The sequence below is a fragment of the Echiichthys vipera genome (genome assembly GCF_963691815.1).
Source record: "Echiichthys vipera genome assembly, chromosome: 6".
Taxonomy (NCBI): Eukaryota; Metazoa; Chordata; class Actinopteri; order Perciformes; family Trachinidae; genus Echiichthys; species Echiichthys vipera.
The window spans coordinates 31195079-31212482 of record NC_139831.1 but is presented as its reverse complement, the minus strand read 5'-3'; positions in this window follow the sequence as shown (position 1 = coordinate 31212482).

Genomic DNA, 17404 nt, shown 5'->3' with positions numbered 1-17404 from the left:
CAGAGTAGTCTTTAAATCGTACAATTTTTTTTTTTTTAATTACAGATAACCCCAATTTAATTTATCTCTAAAAGAAAAAAGTGCAGGCTTTCAGGTGGGTTTGAAAAAATTAAAAACCCTTTATTTTAGTGGGTACAACAAAAAAAAAAAACAACGTGTGTCGGCCTGCTCCTTCCTTAGGGTGCAGGAGCTCCGGTAGTTTGAGGGACTCCAGCAGCTCCTGTGATCCTGTTGTTTAATTTATTTCTAATTTGAGGATAAATGCATGAGATCATCCGTTAGTAGGCTAACGTTATATAAACGGTTGGTTTGCCCTGCGTTTTTCAGGCGCCGTTGGTCTTGAACTGCCTAATTAAAACTGGATATCGTTTTTAAAGGGAAACAGAAAGGGGAGCACATACAGAAACACCTACAGAGGGAGATAAAAACAAAGACTAAAAAGGAGAGGAGGACTGTCCTGATCCAATCATGACCGTACCCCCCCCTCAACGAGTGTCTCCTGGCGCTCTCCCGGCACACAGAAGGAGTGGTTTCAGGTGTCGACCGGACCTCCGACTGGAATGGGTGTCGGACCGGGCCGCCGACTGGAACTCGTGTTTGACCGGACCGCTGACTTGAACTGGTGTCGACCGGGCCGCTGCCTGAAACTGGTGTCAACCGGGCCGCCGACTGAAACTGGTGTCGACCGGGCCGCCGACTGGAACTGGTGTCAGATCGGACCGCCGACTGGAAGAGGTGTCGGCCGGACCGCCGACTGCAATGTGTGTTGACCGGGCCGCCGACTGGATTAGGTGTTGGCCGAGCAGGACCTGAGGTTCTGCTGGGTCCATGTATGGCCGGATCATTCTGTCACGTGGGGTGACAGGGAATACACAGAGGATTGGACCCAAATGCAGACACGGCACTCAGGAGACAGTATTAACAAATTTAATAAACTTATTTTACAAATAGATGCACTAAAAACAAAGGGCAAAAAAAAGAAAGAACTGAGACAAACTTATCACGGGGGATGAACACAGGAGGGAGGTACACAGGGAGACATCTGGGTGTATAGAGTATATGGAATAATGATCCGGCACCGAATGAGGCTCAGGACCGGCTTAATATACAGAGTGGCAGGTGATCAATGCCAACGAGAATCACCTGCCGGGAAAACAAGCTCAAACCAGGGAAACAGAAAGGGGAGCACATACAGAAAAACACCGACAGAGCGAGACAAAACCAAAGACTAAAAAGGAGAGGAGGACTGTCCTGATCCAACCACGACAGATCAGCTCATAACAATGAATATAATATCTGCATGTCCATTTTTAAGCTGAAAACAGAGTGATTGTGCAGAAAACACAATGGGCCTCATTTATCAAACGAACGTACGGCAGAAAAACGTGCGTACGACCATTTCCTGGCGAACGTCAGCATTTATCAATTTGGACGTGAGCGGGAGCTACGATCAAATCTCACGTCTGGGCTGAGGTCGTGTACGCACATTTGAGCCTGTGTATTTGCGGTGCAGCACAGCAAAATCTGTCTGAAAATAATGAACAAACCTCAGCTGTCATTAAGCATAAGCAGTCACATATTAAGTACTGATCAAAACGGATTCTTAAAACGAATAAGAAAAATAAAAATTGTGGTTGGAGCGATTGATTGTACTCATGTGCGTCTGAAGGCACCATCCATGAATGATTACGCATTCATCAATCGCAAAAAATACCACTCGATAAATGTACAGGTGATTTGTGACGCCAAGCTGTCGCTTTTAAACGTGGTGGCCAGGTGACCAGGGGGGACACACGATTCTTTTATATTTCAAAACAGCTCGGCTCCAGCCCCCCGTGACCCAAAGCCAAAGTCATCTCCTCGGTTAGTGGCTACCCTCGATAAATTGCATTAAATCAAACAAGGTATCAGATGATTAACATCTTGGTATGGTTCTTGTAGATGACAAAGGTATCCTCTTACGGAATACCTAATAACCCGCCGGTAGCGCCGGTGTTGTGCGGTAGAGTAGTAAATAAACTACTCCTATAGGTGGAAACAACAGCCTTCTGATCCAGAATATCACCTATAATGCGAGGGGGTGCATTTCATGGCAGGGGTGCTGAATACGGCACACCTGTCCAACAGTGCGCACAGGCGCACACGGGTCTCAGTGGAGCGCTGTCTCGGTTTGACTTCCTCCGTTATTCTTATACAGCGTTTTTATGGGCCCCTTTTATCCCACTCTTAAGACTGTCAAAAAGCTCAGCTTTATTTTGCTCCATCTCGGATGTCAGGATACCGATCTGTGTGTCGGAAAAGTTTCTTTTCTAACCTGCGTTCCTTCTCTCAAGCCTGCGAAACAGGAATATTTAGGGCCGTAACATGTTAAAGACGATCGAATTCAGCCGGCTCATTTATCAAGGCCCGCTCATTCATACGCTGAGATTGGTCCGATACGAATGTTTCATAAATCACACGTGGGTCCTTTCCTACGACCAATTCTGCGCTCAGATCTGCACCCGTTTCCACGCAAGTTTGATAAATGAGGCCCAATGTGTAATCTCAGTTTAAATAGTGAAAATTGTAAAATAACAAATGTTTTATTTAGTCTTTTCTTTTTCTTCCTTTTCCCATTTAATACTGTAGGCCCGTGATTTAACCTGTCTATCTGCCCTGACGACGTGAAGCCCCAGAACCGGAGAAACTCAGCCGTTGATTTTTTAATTGAGATCTGCTGTTAAAGTGATTCTGGTGATAGCCTAATGTAGGTGTGTGGGGGCTGCTGACAAAAACGCCATGATAATCATGATCAGCCCAAACAAAAGGATCCAAAAACTCTGTGGAGCAAGTTACTTGTTAAAAGCAGGTCTACTTTGAAACTAAGTTCTCATGTATATCATAATCAAAAACTGGCTTTTTTATTTTTAATCCGGTTTTTACACAAAATTTAAACACATTTTAAAACATATTGAGAGGGTCAAAGTCTTGAGACTTTAACACAGACAACACCCAAAAACAAGTCAGGGCAATTTTAGGGTCACAGTGCCATGGATACACAGACAACTATGTTTCCACATATCCTGATTGACAGGTGGCCATGTCGCCCCGCTCTGAAGCATTGTTATGATTTATTTTACTCTAAATGGGAGTTTTTAAACCAATCTATTTGTCCAATAAACTGGGCACTTTACAGTAGACCTCCTAGAGACTCTAATGAGGGCAATTTGAAAATTGCCCATAAACTTGAAGACAAGTTGGGCTAATGACTGCACATAAACTACTGGCGGTACTGTAAATGGCCCATAAAAAGGAACAAAGGGCTGGCTAACAATGATTTGGGGGGAGCAGTGGCGCAAGCTACGTACTTGTTGCAGTATGTACAGTGCGGTTTTTTTGGGTCCTGCAAAGCTTATGATGTTGTAGCTTAGATTTCAGAATTGCAATATAAATAAAAATGTTTTACTTATTTTGTGCATATTTTTATTAGCCCACAACCACTTAATTGTGAGTGATTTGCATTTGCTTATATCATTGCAGCAATGAAGGCAAATTGAGTAAGGTTCTTGGCAGAATAAGTATGTTCCCTTTAAAAATCAACATTTCCAAATAACAAGATAAAATGTTTTCAATCTAAACAAAACATACACATCCATGTGCGGAGTCCCATGGCGAACTGACGCGGTGTTCTCAGCACCTCGTTGATCCATCGACCACCTGCTTTCGGTCTGTGCTTGAGATCTCTGTTTGATTTCCAGGGAGCTGCCACTTCCCCCCTCGAGCTCGATTTTTTTTTCGTCGGGCAAACACCCATACCTATCTAAGCGACCCTGGCTCATACAGCTGAGAGCTGCATGGGCCTCCGGTCGCACCTCCTGTAATTCCAGGACCGGACGGGTCCGTCGAAATGGAGAGTATGCCGATGCCGTGGGTGATAGCATGGAAACTGTTGAGCAGCGTCTCGGGGTAACTTTGGGGTGTGGCATGCATTGAAGGATTTCATCCGACGTGAAGCCAAGCCACAAAAAAGAGAGGAGCTCATTCAGGCAATACACGACTTTTGGAGTGTCAAACTCATCCTGGATGCCTGCAACCAATACATCGACCACTGGACAGAGTCATACCGCAGGTCATCAGATTAAATGGTGGTGCATATGATAATAAATGATAATGTATGTGTGTATATGTAATGTATGTATCCGACTTATAAATAATAATATAAAATAAAATGTATTAAATAATAATAAATAAGACATGCAGGTGTTAGGTTGATTGATGACTCTAAATTGCCCGTAGGTGTGAATGTGAGTGTGAATGGTTGTCCGCCTCTGTTTGTCTCTATGTGACCTGTGATAGACTGGCGTCCTATCCAGGGTGGACCCCGCCTCACGCCTGATGTCAGCTGGGATCGGCTCCAGCCTCCCAGGGACAAGCGGTTAAAGATGAATGAATGAATATGATAAGGAATAATAATATATTTTATGATAAATAAATAATAAATACATATAATGATGATATATGCTTATGTATTTATGTAATGTATGTATCCCACAAATAAATAATAATATAAAATAAAATGTATTAAATAATACATAATATGATAATAAATAATAATATATATTATGATAAATAAATAATAAATACATAATGATAATATATGCTTATGTATTTATGTAATGTATGTATCCCACAAATAAATATGATAAAATAACATGTATTAAATAATAATATAATATGATAATAACTAATAATATATATTATGATAAAAACCTGTTTCTCTGTCTGTACCATAGACTGTATAACTCATCTGAGCTGCTCTCATGTGACCCTCCTTAATTCCATCACGGCATCCATGCAGAGCTCTGGTCAAATTAAAGGAGGAACATCTGTAACAGATGCTGTTAGGAACATAGTCACAACGTTAAATTGGTGAACCAAACAGCTAAGAAATGTATAGTTGGTTTGCAACAAAGCGAAACATTTGTAACGTGAAACGTACCAGGTTTAGTATCGACGTAGGTTGAACTCTGCAGCAGCATATCACTGTCGCCTCGGGCCAAGCTGCGGGCCGAGCTTACACAAGCTCTGTGTTTCAAATAATGGCACTTGCGCTGTTGTTGGCCAGCATAACCCGAGCCCCAACGCTGTAGTCTTGTGGCCATTTCCAGGGAAACAGACAAACATACACACACACACACACACACACACACATATATATAACAGCCAAATAACAGAGCTGACTCTAGCCTGTTTAGTGTAAAGTTTAAACAAAGAGGTTTTAATATTATATAATTATTATAACCTCTTTGGTGTAAATATGTATATACTTTTTTTTTATATAAAAACATTTTCTCAGACAGGAGTTTTATACTTTCAAACATGTAAATTGTTTTAAACTGTCAGGCACTTTTAAAGATTTACCTATGTATGTGATTATAAATTTCCTTCCTTGTGTGTCTTTTCAGTGGAGACACACACACTCCTGATTTGCATTTGAGTAGATCACAGCATGGTCATTTACATGGGAAAAGTCCCAGGACCTGGGTGGCTGACTTTCTCACCTTAGGCTGCAAGTTTACAGCTATTCCTGGCGGTTTTCCGGAGCTGACTAAAACTTCCAATTGGCTGGGACTTTCACAGCAATTTACAGAAACCGCTGTAAATCCCACTTTTCATGCAGTGTGACTAATGCTATCTCATGCTGCTCGATGTTCAACTTATAAGCTAATTATCACTGTGTGTGCTATGTGCCTCATGTGAGGTTATTGTTTACAATATATGATTTTTCATATGAATGATTACTCTATACAATCCTTTTTATCCAGTGTTATATTATCATGTGTGTATTATGTATGGTGTGTTCTGTACTGATTCTTGCTTTGTATCTTTAATATAGAACCACAGTCAAATAAATCCACCACTAAACTGAACATCTGTATCTGTCTTTTATTGGGGACACACACCATACACCTTGCCGCTCTAAATCCAGAATGCCCTTTCTCCTTTTTACTGAGTTTGGTCCAACAGTGCCTGCAGCTCTTCCTGCTCATCATGGTATGTCAAGCGCTCTTACTTCCAGATATGTCTCTCGTAAACACTAAGCTCAAGCTGCAATGTAGTCTTATGTGTAAAACATTATAAAAAGACAAAACGAAATATGTGACACAATTGTGTCCCTGTCTGGCCTATGGATTTGATGGTTATTGTTTTTATGACTTCAGGTACCTCACCTAGTGACCAACTGCATTCAGAGGAGGATACAGGGTCTCCATGTCAGGGCTTATCCATAAATGACAGTGACAGTAATGACAGAAAGGCTCATCATTCACATCCTGCTCCACCTGGACCTCACTGTGCGTTTTGAAATTCTAGCTTTTTGTCTTAAACAGCATATTGAGGACCTGGTATTTACATGGAACAAATAACAATACTGACTACTAATAACCTGTGTAACTAATCATTTTGAAGAAAACTTTAGTTTACTTTATTGCGCATATGACAGCAGCACACTTTGAAGTCTGCTGTCCATTCAGGACTGTCTGGACAAAACTGTCTTTTATCAGTAGCCTACTCAACAGTCTTTGAAAGGCTGTTTTTTGTTGCCTCCATGTAGACCTAATTTTAAAGTGATAAAAATGTTTTTACAAAAAGTAAAGATTGTACTTCTTTACACAATAAACTCTTTATAACACAGTAGAAAAGTTCTACCCTCATGATCCTGAAAAGTGACCGTGTTATACGCCAATTACCATTTTTGAGTTTAATAATAAACAAACATGCCTTTTGAGATGTTGCTGCAATGCATCGATGTATGGCTAGCCTCATGCTGAAGTAATGACTGATCTTGATTATTTATAATTTTTAGATGTTGCATAGACCAGAGCAGCAGGTTTTGCAAAGCCTCATCTGAAGGTATTTCCTAGAGCCATGCAGGGCAACAGGAAGAAGGTCCTTCAACAGTGAGTGGTATAAACAGCATCTGTGGCTAGACTTTTTCCTTGTAGACACTTCTCTTTGTTAAATACACCAGGATCGTTTTTTTATACATACATACACATCACAACTGGTAGTCTCTGATTGTAAAAAGGCAATGTACAAAGATGTTGGGTTTAAAGTACATGAAAAGTCAGAGGGTCTTGTCAAAGCCATATTTTCATGGGGCAAGAACAAGAAGGCAGTACTTAAAGATACTTTCATACTTGATGCAATAAACAATGTATACAACAAGAAAGTGAAGAGGAATCGAAAATACATCAAAACAGTTGCTAAAGTACTTCTTCTTCGCAAGTACAGCTGATTATTGCGTTGAGCATCAACCACGCAGCTAGGCCGCAACCGCTTAATCCCTGTGGAATCATCGGCGTCTCCGGGAGAAGCTTTGCATCTACTGCGGAGAGCCTAATCACCAACTCGGGTGGGAGCCGTCCTTTCTCAATGCTCCGTAAGTGACAACAAGATTCATCCCTGTGCCATCTTCTCCAGAAAACTTTCCCTGGCAGACAGGAACTACAACGTGGGTTATCGGGAACTGCTTGCTGTCAAACTGGCCTTGGAGGAGTGGAGACATTGGCTGGAGGGGACCAAAACACCATCTGTGGTTCGGACCGGCCACAAAACCTGTCCTACATTCACACAGCTAAACCACTGAACTCTTGTCATGCCCGGTTGGCGTTGTTCTTCGGTCGCTTCTACTTCTCCCTCACCTAATGTCCAGGCAGGAAGAACATCAAGCCCGACGTTCTTTCCAGGCAGTTTGGACCGGCAGAGGAGGAGGCAGCCGTCCTGGATCCCATCTTACCTGCTACCTATGTGGTGGCAACAGTAAGACAGGCACAACGCACTAACTAACCCCGGTGGTGGTCCACCGGGAGTCTGTTTCTTCCCGTTTGTGCTTGCTTCCCATCTCACCTGCCATCCTGGGGTTGCCAGAACCTTGTCCCTTCTCTGCCTACACTTCTGGTGACCATCTAAGCAAAAGGACACCCATGAATTTGTCCAGGCCTGCACCACCTGTGCCAGAAGCTAGGCTTTTCATCGCCCCCCCCTGCTGGTTTTCTCCGTCCTCTCCCATGGTCTCACATCGCGCTGGACTTTGTGACTGGTTTGCCTCTCTCTGATGGTAACGACACAATTAAGACCATTGTTGTCCCTTTTTTTTGCACTTCGTTCCCCTCTCCAAGCTGCCATCAGCAATGGAAACTGCTACCCTTATGGTGGACCACGTATTCCGGCTACACGGGATTCTGCTGGACACCATGTCAGACCGGCGACCCTAGTTTACGTCCCAGGTGTGGAAGGCTTTTTGCCGTGCACACGGAGCCACGGTGAGCCTCACCTCGGGTTACCATCCCGAGTCCAAGGGGCAGACTTAGAGGGCCAACCAGGACCTGGAGACCACTCTCTGTTGTTTTTGTGCTTGGAACCCCTTCTAATTTTGTACACAACTTACCTTGGTCGAATACGCTCACAATTCCCTTACCTGCTCGGCTACAGGTGTGTCACCTTTCAAGGCCTGATTAGAATACTCGTGGATCGCTGTCGCACGCTGGCCCCCAAATACAGGCCCGGTCAAAGGGTCTGGTTGAACTCGAGAGACATTACACTCAATGTGTCATCTAAGAAACTCATCCCTCGCTTAATTGGACCTTATGAAGTCGAGGCGGTAATCAACCCGTTTGCCTCAAACTCCCTTCTGCTCTCAAGATCCATCCCACCTTCCACGTCCCCCAGTTGAAGCCAGTGACCACAAGCAAGCTGTGCCGTCCTGCCATCACATAACCCCAACCCCGGTGGATTGGGAGGGGTATGGTCCTAAAGAGAGTAGTTGGATCTCCAGTGCCCTGATCCTCGACCCGTCTTTCATCAGGGACTTTGACGAGGCTCATCCTAACAAGCCCGGTTGAGCACCTGTGAGTACAAACAAAGTTAAAACAAACCTGAAGCTGAAGAAACTTAAAAGTTAAAGGAAAAGACCTTCAAGTCTGAGTTAGGGAGAGACAGAGTGTGTGTGTGTGTGTGTGTGTGTGTGTGTGCGTGTGTAGCGGAGGGGGACACAGCAGCAGAGCAGCGCTGTGACATACATATCAGAGAAGGCAGACACAGTCCGCTAATGAGGATTTTCATTAAATCCGAGCACAGATATTGACACATATTACTTGTATTCGGCTAAAGTGCTTTATCCGTACCGGATAATCGTTTCATCCAAGTTTCTATCTTATAAATTAAGTTACTAGTTACTTTACCAGGCTTACAAGCACATATGAAACATTAGTTTATTCTAAAAATTAGCGTAACAGAAATTCTGAGTATTTTTTACAGTTTAGTGGGAAAGAGTTGTTGAAATCAGCATGGTTTTTCTTAAAATGCTTTATCAAGTTATACTCTTACACTACACACCGATATGGTTGCAGAGTAAACACAGGCTTCACAGTGACAGAAACAAAAACTTCTCTTTCCATTCTCTGGTGAATTACCAGTTTTCTGTGTCAACCTTTCTTTTTCAGAGTAGAAAGAGACATTGAGGTGGTGATTTAACCACAGATTTAACCAGAATGAAATAATTGAGAACAACAACAGAGCAGGCCTTGGTGAGCTGTTGCCAAGAGGATTCAGAAACCCACGAAGAAGAGCGTAGCGCATTGAGCAAGTCTCCAAGCGTATCGGTATTTGATGCGCTGGGATCAGAGAGGAAAGCAGTCAACATTGACCACCAGGGCCATGAATCACTGTTTCACACAAGCTTCTACTCAAAGGGCCAGGAAATATTCCATCGTTTGTTCACATATTTGTAGTTCACTGATAATCTCTGGTATACCTCCATTTCCTGTCCATACCTTATGTGCTCTATCTCTGGATGCTGAGAAAGTCTTTGATATCCTTGAGTGGCAATACTTATTTTATGTTGTAGGTGCAACCTACACCTACCTACCTAATATTTAATATGATAGTCACACTTTTGATCCAATTGACCTAGAGTACCTACAATGTTCTGTCTAAGTTTGGTTTTGACCAATTATTCTTAGTTAGGTAAAAGCCCTTTCTAATAATCCCATTTCTTCAATGAAAAAAAACAAATGATCTGCTTGTCCATCTGTGTCATATTAATTGCTGTCAACCACTTTGCATAAAAAAAACAGTTGATCAAGTCATCTTCCTGTGACGGTGTGTTTAAAAAGGACACTGTGCCAGATTTGAAGCTTTAAATGATAACCAGATACTATTTACAAAACAATATCAGAAAAACCCAAAAATTAAGGTTGTCTGGAGGATTGGCCAAACGGAACAAAAGTGGAAGTCTGGACGAACCATGCAATGGGTTGTTGGATAAAGAACTTCCTCCCCCTGATCTAACAAACCCAAATTAAACTAACTAATAAAATAGCCATGGAAAACAGAATTGCCAGGCCTCCGTTCCCCAAATGATGCCACCAGCTAGGAAGCTGCCATGTCTGAGGGACAGAGAAAAAACAAGGCGACAGACTGCCCCCTAAATGATAGCAGGAAGCATTCTACTGCTCAGGTTCAATTGAGAGAAGTAGAAGAAGAAACGATGATGGATGTAAAGGAAACACTGACAGCTGATCAATTCATAGCACGATTGGGATGCTTCAGGACGCATAATCCAAAGCGGCTGCCACTCACTTGTCTCATTTCTCCAGCACCAGTCAGATGGGTCTGGCATCTCAGGATCTAGGACTAATGACTGGTTCCAAAAGTTGCCTGGTAGCAGGTTTGTTTTATGTGTTGCTTAAATGCTGCCTGAGTTGGATGGATATTCTCTAGAGTTATAGACTTATATTTGAAGAGGCGTTTCCTAGCTTCATTGACTTCATGTGTATGGTCTAGGACAAACATCCAGGGCATGATCTCTTTCAAGGACTCAACATACAGCTGGGAGTTAACTTCACGAAGTGACCTTGTGTATCACAGCAATAGAAGCTCCAATGACAGGGTCTTAAGGCAGTAGTCAATGTGGACACTGGCCTTTGCTTGCTGTATACACCACTCCTCAAAAGGCAGACTCTCAAGTTGCATGTTGTCACTTTGATCAGATGTGCAGTCTTCAGTGTATGCTTGTTGTAGAAGTGAGTAAAGGCTTGCAACTGTGACCTGGTGTGGATGGCGGGTCTTGGTTACATGGCTGGCATGTATATAGGACTTTGTGGTGGGTCAGCAGCTATGACAGTAATCTGACCAGGATTAACATGCTAAATGCTGCCTTTATGATGTCCATTGAGTGCTGAATCATTGCTAGTGAGTTTGATGTCCAGGAAACAGAAGCAGTAGTGCATTAAGTGCAGCAGGTGGAATAATAGCTTGTGCCTCAGTATGGTAAGCAGACCATGATACCATGCCATCGATGGTAGACTTTGCTGACTTTGAAGCTGACTTTGCTGAGCCATAAATACTCGTCTTTTGTGGCAGCTGCAGAAGCCAAGCAGTTGGAAGGTCTCACATGACCTTTTACAGCATGTGCATTGAAGTCTTTTGTCTGGAAAGCAGCTGGTGGCACAATCGTGAAGGCTGATTGCAGAGGTGTCACTGATTTGTTAAAAGAGCCATTCTGATTAATCCCTGTTGCTCCATGATCGGTTCTACATTGTGTCTGTGATGGATGCTGCATAAGTGAGATTCCAGTGCCATGTAAAGAATCTTTGGCTGTTGCATAAGTCAGATTGTGATCAATGTCCACAGCCTCTGTTGTAAAAAAAGTCCATGACACAACTTTGGTGGACACACTACATCTTCCACCTTAAAGCGCTGGCAGACACCATTGGCAATGTCTGATGTTAGTTGCAACAGCCTGTCATAGGAAACACCCAATCCCAGGTTGAACAGTGTGTCGATAAGCTCTCTACTTCGTGTAACTGCATGGATTTCAAATATGATTTTAAATGAGTGGGAATGGAGATTCTCCGCTGCGGCAGTGACGTGCTGAGCTAGATGAATCTGAGTGCCTGCATGCTTCACACTGTTAAAAACCATTAATTGGGATATTGCTAGGGCAGGTTGTGTGGCTTTTGAGTGGTCAAGGTAAGACTAATGGTTGATGTTTGGCCCATGGAGTATCATGCTCACTAAAGCAAAAAGGGATGTAGTGTGAATCCGTTTTTCTACAGTGCGACCAAGTCGCTTTAGTCTGATCCTGTAAATCTTAGCAATGTCTATCATTATAAAACAAAAGAGCACTATCCTCATCACTATTCAAGGCTCAAGCTCAGCAAAGGCTATGCCATATAAGCAGGATTCACCTTCACCATTGGCTTTGATTAGAGCCTTTCCTTTTGTACAGTGAGCGCAGAAAGTGATACTCCGGCTGCTGTGCCTTCAGAGTTAATTCTATACCATCTTCCTCATCAAATCGCTCAATGTTGAGGTCCACAGGATGCATAGCCATTTTTTATTTGTTTGGTCGATCTTAATCTTAATGGACATTGTAAATGTGCATCTGAGGTTACCTGGCAGAGGACACACATATCCCAGTTAGTGGTGGGGGTTGGCCTGTATTGCTTCATTATAGAGCTTCAAATCTGTTGAAAAAAAGAGAGGATATTTAAAGGAAAATGTGACCTTTTTCTAAGTCAAAGACAAGCTAGCTTGAACTTTAAATTATTAATATTTTATTGATATAATGGTATATATTCCAGGTCCTGGGTCAGTTTTTTATGCACTTCCCTTAGGGGAGATTATCTCAACTGATCTTGACTAATATGTCCCCTGTGAACAAAGTGGGATGCATGCCAAAATCTCTAGAAGAATGGCCATGACCCTTTTACAGTACAGTACAGTGCTCCGTGAGATGCAAAACTAGTAAGTGGTTATTTGATTGTACTTCCAACATGAGTGGATTAGCTCACTAGTTGGCTTACCAGCTTACTAGATCAGTTAACCCCTAAATTGCAAACTTCATACCCTGCATTGTTTTTAATATAATAATTAAAAAAAACCCACTTAATATTCACTTAATAACTGTTTAATCCAAAAATGATTAACTGTATAGCAATTTTAAGAATAACTTACCACAGGAGGATGACTTGATCTGTGATTTTGCTGTCACCTGGCAATTGACAGCAGTTGTTCATTGATAAGGTGGGACGGCCTTTGAACTTGATAACTTGATAGTTTTAAATGGAATTATTTAACATTTTCCGTGAACATTCAAGAAACTTAGAGGATGAATTAGTTTCATTTTGGCAACCCTATGACATTTGCTTTAGCTCCACCACCAGGCAGAACTTTGAATGTATTTACGCCATTGTTTCATTTTTGGCATATTTTCACTTTGACATTGACATAAATTAATTTTCTTGATAACTGATGATCTCAAATGTACCAGCAAATTAATGTACATATAGAATTTAGTAGGAAATGACACTTAAATTGTTTTCCTGAAGTACATGGCTCTAAAATTATGAGCGTTTGAACATTATAGCCGAGAGAATGGCTGCCATCTTGGATTTGACCTCTCATGGTCCGCAAATGCAAAATCTCCTGATTCAGGCTTTAGAATGTCAATCACTCCCAGGCTGGCTCTCATTCGCTTACGAGTTGAATCCTCTGCCCCATGGTCACACGGTCCCTCCAATGAACAACCAGTTCCTGCAGAAAAACAGTCCCTACTCTGTAACTTCCACTTCCTGGAGCTGATCCCCCTCTCATCTGACAGCACCAAGTTTTAAACTGGAGCTTATCTGCAACATCCTTTAATTATCCTATTATCCGTGTTAAATTGATAATAATGTGAGAGCATACTAAATCATGTTGATTTAACTCCCATACGTGCACAGTGAGTTATAACAAAACTTCAATTATATTGTGACAAAAATTAACACTTCATATTTTTTTTTAAAAACCACGGTTTACAGACATCTCCTTCAGGAAAGGAATGTGAAAACACCTCTCAAATGACAAACTTTGATCAGATACAAGTCCCTATAGTCAATGTCAATTTTAGAGGACACACACAGAAGAAAATCACACTTTTGAGTGGAGGGGGACTAAAAGAATCGCTGATGAATGTTTTTCGAATATCCAACTTAAAACTAAATTCACAGCCTTTCTGTTCAATGGTATATACAGTATGTCAGACTTGAGCTATCGGAATATTGGGACATCGGAATTAGGGTAGTCTCCCTTTGGATTGTACAATTTTCGGAAATTGTATTTGTTGGTTAAGTACAGTGTAGGTACTTTAGGTTTAATTGGATCAATAGTGTGACTATCAAATGAAATATTTGATAAAGAAAATTAATAAAGAAAAATTACCAAAAATTAATAACTTTAATTTTGTTAAACTTCACACGGAGAACCAATCAAATGTAGGGCCTTGACTCACGTTCAGATTATGAGATTGAGTATTCTCAATAAACTTATCGTTAATCAAGTAAATATTAGTTATCATCAATAATTATCAAAGATAATAATAAAAATTACTCTAGTCAAACCAGAGTTCCTCGGGGCACCACCGTCATAGACGGAGTGACAACTAATATTAAAGTCTCATTAAATATATTAAACTACTAATTAAGGGTGTAACACCTATAAATGTAATAGTTTAATTAGCTGAAGGATTTAAAAGTTATTTTTCTTAGTAGAAGCTGGCTCATTCATCTTTGTGTAATATTAAATAAACAGACATATGGTAAACACAAACATTTATTAACAAATTAATAAATGCAACAAACAAAACACAATAAACTAACTAAAGCTAACAGCAAATGTGTGTGTGTGTGTGTGTGTGTGTGTGTGTGTGTGTGTGTGTGTGTGTGTGTGTGTGTGTGTGTGTGTGTGTGTGAGAGAGAGACAAAGAGGAGAGCTGGGGGCTCGGACCCCTGCAGAGAGAGTGAACATTTAAGTTACACAAAGCACCAGCAGCTTGAAATCTCAGTTCTCAGTTCTTGTTACAATTGTATCTAGCCGTTCATAAAGTCCTATAACATGTAGTAATGCCCAGTTGGTGATTAGTTACCAGTCCATGAGACGGGAGATGTTTTGCGTTGCTTGATGCCAAGGCTGGTTGAAGAAAAGAAGCCTGTTGAAGAATGGTTCTTGTCTTAGTTGTTCTTAGGCAAAAGAGGAAACTCAGATCGCCCCTTGCTGTGCTCAGTTGAGGATAACCGGTTGGTTAACCTTCATGGTGATCCTGGGCCATAGGCCAGGTCCAGGGCCAAGGGGACAGCGGGCAGCTGGTCTCCTGGATCCGCAGGAGCGCGTCGAGTTGAGTGTGAGATCCGGAAGAAAGAGAGGGAGGAAGAGGAAGTGCAGGTTGTGTGCTACACTTTATATAAGCCCTTGTGATGTCATCGTCAGAGGTAAAGTCAGCCAATGAACAGTTTCGGGGTCCCTTGGAGAATCACACCTGGGTGTGATTTGTGGGGGAGAAGGCATGGCAGGCCTTTGTTTCAGAGACAAAGGCAACCAGGCTTTGGGCCTAGTCTTAATCCAACTGAAAGTTTGAGTTAATCAAGAAATGAACAACCATCTTTGGGGTGCCGGTTGCACCTACAACAGTAAAGGCTCAGTTATGCTCAACATTAAGTTCAGATACTGACAGAGCTTATTGAACACTAATTTTTCTCATATTTGTTCACTTTTGCTGAATACTTTTTAAAATGGAGGAAACAGAGTAGTAGGCCTACACAACAGTCATAATTTTACTCAAGACCTGATTGCAAGTGAGGGAAAAAAGTCTGAACTAAATTGAATGATTATTCAGGATTTTTAATTCATAAAAACAAGAGAGAAAACAGAGTTCCCTAACATTTCTTTCTTTTCAGTATAAAAAAATGGTTTTGCAGGTGATTCTTTTTTTTTTTGTAAGATCATATTTCCTTTTTTCATATTTACTTTTTTCAACTGTGAAAACATGAAAAGCAGGTGAAATTCTTATTTTTAATATTAATCTTAGGGAACATAGACACGCTCCCCTATTAAGAAGGGTTCCCTGAAAATGAAATTGAATATTTTTGTTCTGAAATTGGCAGACAATGTGCAACCTAAACTAAAAATTATTCAGATTTTAGCTAGGCTACATTCCATCATTTTTACAATGGCTTGGATTTTACCACACCTGGACCCCTGTAAAGGTTTAAAGGCAACATTGAAAAGCAGCAAGGCTTGATATGAGATGCTGGAACATGCAAATATTTGGCACATCTTTCTTTGTAAATGACATAACACTTAATTTTCTCATGGTCAATTAATGGATACTTATTATCGATTATTTTAGCACTAGATTTTTTGGTTTGGTAAACTTAATATATGTTCATACTATATATGCATGTTGAATGCTACATGAAAGATTGGTGCTCCGATCTGTTTCATACCAAGGCTTTCAAAGCTGTGACCTTCAAAGATCTATCAGCAGAGATCTGTTTATTCTTCACACATCACTTCTCAGCCCTTCTTCTCTTTCCTGGCCTATATTCGATCCTCCCCCACTATTCTCACCCCTTCTCGGGCTCACTTACAGGTGTCCTCCCCGATCCTCCGGTGACCCCTCCACCTATCACACACAGATACAGTGAGGACGTGGTCGTGGTGTTGGTGCTGACAGACGGGCAGTAACATGACAGATAGCCAGTGGGCATCTTTCCAAATATCTGTCAAAGCAGTCACCACTTTGCTTAATTGTGATATTGATTGCTACTGAATGGAATTAGTGAGAGTGTCTTTACATGGGCATGTGATGTGCCATCACTGCTGAAACCAAACTTTATGGCATGACTTTCCCAGCAAACAAATTGACATTGAATAGGTGTTGACGTATAACTGCCTGTGCCAATTCTGAAAACTAATCTCAATACATTTTTTTATGATCCGTGTTTTAATTCGGCACTAATTTGTTTGAATCACATGATCGTGCTAGACCAATACGGTGGCCGCCTTTTTGTAAACAGAATCCAACATGGCTGCCTCTGCATCCATCTCAGATGGAGCTCTTTCCTCAGTATCTGTGGAAATATTCACCCAATTCTGGAACCAAAATAAATCCGTGCAAAACAGTCAATCGTGAAAATCTACCTGCCACCCACATGCCTTGCCTGCAACTGGAGTGGACAACCTGCAACACACTTTCAGGGGCAGGATTTCTAGTCATCCAGGTCACTGTTATGCCATCCATTGCCAACAGGTGACGGGGCACACATCTGAGCTTTAAGAGATCACCTCATTATTGCTGTTTACAGAGAAGAGCAACATCTGATGACAGTTCTCCTGATAGCGACAGAAACAAAAAGACCATGGAATGATACCTGGATGTATACATGGATAGGACAGTGAAAACTAGTGATGTCCAAACGAAGCCTCTTGAACCATTTTCATTATTTCCTGAGTCCACTAGATGGAGCTCTCTGTTTAACAAAGGGTTGAAAATACACTGAATCACCATTCATTGAGCCCTTTTCTTTAAACCAAGAGCTCCATC